The sequence below is a fragment of the Topomyia yanbarensis genome, chromosome 2 (genome assembly GCF_030247195.1).
Source record: "Topomyia yanbarensis strain Yona2022 chromosome 2, ASM3024719v1, whole genome shotgun sequence".
Lineage (NCBI taxonomy): Eukaryota > Metazoa > Arthropoda > Insecta > Diptera > Culicidae > Topomyia > Topomyia yanbarensis.
In genome coordinates this window covers 132,279,901-132,285,412 of record NC_080671.1, presented here as the reverse complement: position 1 = coordinate 132,285,412, position 5,512 = coordinate 132,279,901, and the positions used below count along the sequence as shown (strand labels likewise).

At 35.1% G+C, this 5,512-nt stretch overlaps 1 long non-coding RNA gene across 1 annotated transcript; it reads left to right on the top strand.

Annotated features, from left to right (window-relative positions):
• Positions 1 to 4,531: 4,531 nt before the first annotated feature.
• LOC131681363 (uncharacterized) lies at positions 4,532 to 5,154 on the top strand. Its single transcript, XR_009303908.1, has 2 exons — positions 4,532 to 4,663; positions 4,730 to 5,154. It is a non-coding gene; the product is annotated as an uncharacterized LOC131681363 (long non-coding RNA).
• The last annotated feature ends 358 nt before the right edge of the window (positions 5,155 to 5,512 follow it).

Sequence of the window (5,512 nt, the reverse complement as noted above, 5' to 3'; positions counted from 1 at the left end):
AAAAATGCTGGGTTCGGTGAAAAAAACTAAGTGTTTAAACTCTCACCATCTGGTAGTCTTTGACTTCTTGAGCAACTTTACTGAAGACAGTGCCCCTCTAAATATTCTCGTTATTGAGATTAAGAATGATTTTGACATTAGTTGATTATTTACATTCGCACTAGCACCGCCCGGTGGGACAATTTCGAGTTATTATTTCCACCATCCAGAAACTCTTGACTTTCTGGACAAATCTACCTGAGACACGACCTTTCAGAATAATCAGTGGTTCGATATACTTCATGTTAAACCCATTCAATGATAGTCACATTCTCGATGAGAGGTTCGATTTATTTACTCTTTTGAAGCAACCCTGGCGGCGCAGTTCTCAACTAATTTGATATTCAATTACACTAAATTGTAGGTGAGGACCACAACTTTTCAACAACGGCTACAGACCCAGTTAGTCAAAATTCCATAAGCTATGGAATTCCTATTATGCGGATTTCTTATTCACACCGCAGTTTTCGGATAGTAGGAGACCCGACTGTAGTTTGACACCGAGATCTAGAATAGTGTGTCCCATATTTATACGTTCACCCTACTTTTTCAGGATAAGTGCTTCTCTATTCAAACTCACTGCACCAAAATTTCAACGTTTGTTTTAAATGCTTAATCAAAGATGTTTCTTAAAATTTTGAGACCCGGGTGCGTTTTGTGAAAGGGTTCTTCCTGCATTTATACATTCCCAAAAATATAGTTTTTCCTAGAAAAACTCTAGTAAGAGAACTGCGGAGAGAAAAACAGCATTTTTGGCAACGTATGTCCCGGCATTGTATGGCAACACGTCCAATGTTATAAGGATAGGCAATGTTCGATTGGATCCCTTTTTTGACAGCTAAACGCGAATCCAATCGAGTCAAAATGGAGTCTCCGCAGTTCTCTTTCTAGAGTTTTTCTAGTTTTTCCCAAAAACTGCTACATTCCAGTAATTATGTAGTAATAATAAGAACTACATGTAGTAGTCAATCGACATCCCATCATTTTTGAATGCAAGTCTCATTCGCATCGGTATTTAAGTATTTGATTGCTTTTTTGAACTTTGCAACTGATGAATACTGCTGCGCGTTGTCATACACATCGCGATCCATCATACTCGAAACATTTCCAATCGAGTTAACGTTCCGAAAAAGCGGTAATGTGTATAAGCACTGAGAACTGACAGACAAGTAAAGTTTTCAATGTGTGTAAGAAATAATACTGTCGTTTTGAAATGCCACCAGCAAGTAGCAATTTGCCACTAGCCGGCGCTACGATCGGCTAGCAAACGCTATATGAGCGTTGCGTGCAAACTTGGATACAATGGTGATTCATGCATGCGAGCCTGTATGTGATGTTCATTTTCAACGCATTTTCATTTAAATGTTTACACAGGTTTTTCAGGAAAGTTTGTTCTAGCTTATATGTCTGTTCTCTGTGGCGTAAGAACGCGAAGCATTATTCGTCAGTTGCAAAGTTCAAGAAAGCATTCAAATCATTATGAAAGCAAGAACAAGAAATACAGAAAGTCGTAATAATTAAATGCTAAAGCGAATGAAACTTGTATTCAAAACTGATGGGAATTCGATTGACTGATAACTGTACACAAAAAAAAATGTTTGTAAAAATAAGAGTTTTTCACTCTTAGCAAAAAACAACCAACGCATACTCTTAGTTTAAAAATAAAACTTTTGTTTTGAGTACTATTCTTCATTTGCTTAAAAGGAAAACTTTTACTTTGATTATTATTCTTGATTAATTTAAAAGTTTTACTTTCAACCTAATAGGTGGCGTTGGTTGGTTTTTGCTAAAAGCGGAACAATCTTATTTTAACCAATTTTTTTCTGTGTGTAATAATGATTGTTACTTGATAAATTAAAAAAAAAACATTTTTTGAGAAAACTGTATTTTTTCTTAGCACACGTTTGAATGTAAGGCACCACTTTTTCACCTTAACTGTCATAACAAACCAACAAAACGCACCAGGGTTTCCAAATAAACATCGTTAAGCTTTAAAATAAGCCCTGAAAATTTGGTGCAGTTTGTTTAAATGGAAAAAAGTTATCCTGAGAAAATTAGAATGAACATCTATATGTGGGACATAACTTTATTCATTTAAACTGTCATATCAAACCAACAAAACGCACCAGAATTTCGAAATTTCGAGAAAAATCGTTGATTAAGCTCTACATTTAGTCTTAATCTAATGAAGGGACTCAAAATAAAGCTTGTCTTGACCACAATTCAAGATAAAATGGAGGCTAAACCGAACTTTGACAATATAACACCCTGGGTACGGAATTTTTTGTAAGCTTGACAATTTAAGTTAAGTCTTAGTTAGACCACAGAGAACAGACGTCCATATTCAGCAGTTAACTTGTGTAAAAAGCTCTAACGTTTTCGAGGGTAGTAGGGATATCTCTACCAGGTGCGCTACTGTCGTCATGTTTTTAGTGGTTGAGTTCGACTGAATTGACAGCGATTATACCTCTATCCAGTCATACCATTCCGGAACCGATTCGGACTTCTGAGTGGATTAAGTATTGCATCAACTGCCCGGTCAAACCATTCGGAATTTGATTCGGAATCCTGAATGGAGTCAGTATGGATTCCAACTCAAATGCAACAACCGATTCTGAAACCGATTGAGTCGGAATCGGTTGTTGCATTTGAGTTGGAATCCATACTGACTCCATTCAGAAATCCGAACCGGTTCCGGAATGAGTTTAACTGGGTGATTGAGTCGGAATCGGTTGATGCATTTGAACCAGAATCCATACAGAATCCATTCAGGATTTCGAACCGGTTTCGGAATGGATTTGACGGATAATTGGGATAAGTTGGTATGGCAACGCTAGTGTTTTAACGTATATTCATTCAAAAGTTTACACATTTATTTACAAGATTCGTTCGTTCATGGATGTCTGATCTCTGTGGTTAGACCCTCCATTAATGTTGAAGTGATCTCGGTTCTAGGGTTAGACCCTCCGTTTATGTTGAAGTGATCTCGGTTCGTACAAAAAGTTATTCCAATATCTTTCGTTTCACAGATTTCAATGCATGGTAGAAGTATAACTATCGTTTTGAAATGACATCAGCCACATTTGAACATATTATAATTTTAAATAGCAGTTTTCATTTCCGTCAGAATGCTGGTCGGAGATGATAAAATTTATATTTACCACTTCTATCGTTATCGTTCACAAAACAAATATACGTTGTGAATATATTACACAGTGAAATATTTGAAGACATTGAGGAATTATGAATATTAAATACAAAGATTTTTGATAAACTTTGTTTGCGAGTCTAGCCAAAAAACCACTAAGCTCTAAAAAGGGAAGTACTATATTAACTCTATAACAGCTTTTCGATGTTTTTATGCTGTATACGAGCTTTGCAAATGTTTATTTGCGTTACACAGATTTGAACATACTAATAAGCTTTAAACAAGCCTTACAAATGCTTAAAAGCACTACGAATAACAAGCATTAAAACAAACCGTATATGGGTATATGAAGCTCTACTATAGAGCCTAAAAACCCTTTAGCTATAAGCCACATACGGTATCCATCGATGCTATTTTAATGCCTATGATGGTTCACATTTCCAGTACTCTGAACCTATAAATCTCAAATCAAAACAGAAATATGATATGAGGCACATTGTAAGCATATGAAACCTTATCAGCTAACCAGTTTTTCAGACATGTTGTCGTAAACAAATTAAAATTTTTACCCATGAAATGATGTGATAGATTGCGACACTTTTTTAAATTTTGCGTAGAACTGATTATAGTTTATAATGTATTCTTTCAACCATGCGCCTATTTATTAATGTAATGACAACAGAAATCTTTCAATTTAAGAAAGACAAATATCATTTGTATTACCCGAGTATTACCCAACGTCCAAATGGATCGAACAGCTAATGCGCTGGAGAAAAAAAACCCCAAATCTCCTAAAGGCAGAAGTTCGAGGCTGGAACGTACGCCGTGTTAAAAAAAAAAAAATCAAACGCATGTGACGAAGATCACGGAAGAAAGAACGAAAGAAAACAATAACTTTTTCCTCACCTTTTTCGTTTTGATCTTTTTTTTAACTAGTGGGTTCTACCCACTACACAAATTGTTTTGACATATCTCCATAGGCGCGGTCGAAAAAGTTGGAGTAGGCATTTTATCAGCCGAATATTTCGCCAAAAGTGGCTTATAAGCAGGACTCAAGTACAATATTGAACCTACAAACTCTGCTACCTATGTTGTATAAGTGACTATAGAACCGATCTGATGCCATTTACACGGCTTAGTGTTTGCTTGGGCAGTCCACGTATACTCCGCGTCCAAATGGGCATTAGGAGCCAAGTAAATATATTTTCACAATCGACATAGGTGTTATCTTGAGTTTACTCAAGAAAAATTTGTATTTCGTTCAACTCAAGTAGGTAGTAAATAATCGACAGTTCAAGTAATCAATTTAACTGGAATTTAGTTTAATCATAGATAATGAGACATGTCATTTTCTTGTCTGTATCACTCCTATGAAGACGAATATCGCAAATGCCCAGAAGCGTTGTAATTGTTCTATGGTAAAAATGTAGAAGGTGCTTGACTACGCGTGAAACAAAACTATCATCGGCAATCAAAGTTAGTATGAAGATGTAATCGATAGAAATTACAAAATTTGTGTTATGTTTCTTTGTCTGTATCTAGTTGGTGGCATTTGCGAAGCTTAAACTTAAGCACTGGTGACTTCAGTGTTATGAATTGAAATCGCGAAAGCATCTGCAACATGCGACTCATCGATCTTTTTTGGGTTACTGTTTTACTTTTATTCAGTTGTTCAAACTTTTGCCGGAGCAAACCAAACTATCAGGATGAGTCTTCAATGGCCGAACTCTATGCTCCCGTCGTTTGTCCTCATGGACAGAAAGCGGACCATCGAGGAAAGTGTCGGGTGTGTTGGTGATGAAGTTAATTAGAAATAATATGGAACACTAAGGCAGTAACCAATTTGTACAGTGAGCTCTTCAAACCAGTACTACAAAATAATATATTGAGTTAGGAAATATGTTGCTATTCTTAATGCGTTTATCTATGTTATGCAAAAGAAATTAAAATGATCTATTGATTTTCTACGTAAGCCTTTGAATTTATATCATTATCACATTTGTATATTTACAAGCCTCTATAATGAAGTATTCTAAACATCCATAATTCTATCTCTATAATGAAGTATTTTAAACATTTATAATTCTATCTCTATAATGATGTATTCTAAACATTCATCTATCTATCTCTATAATCTACTGATATATAGTTTGACAAAATGCAAAACAAAACTAATTAAACAAAACAAATATTTTTGATTTACACGGAACTCAACGAATCGTTCAATTGGATAGTTAATTTAAAAATACTTCTTTTGTACTTAATAAGGTACTTAATGTAATTAACGTCGATGTACGAGTACTTAAAGTATTTAAAGTACATATT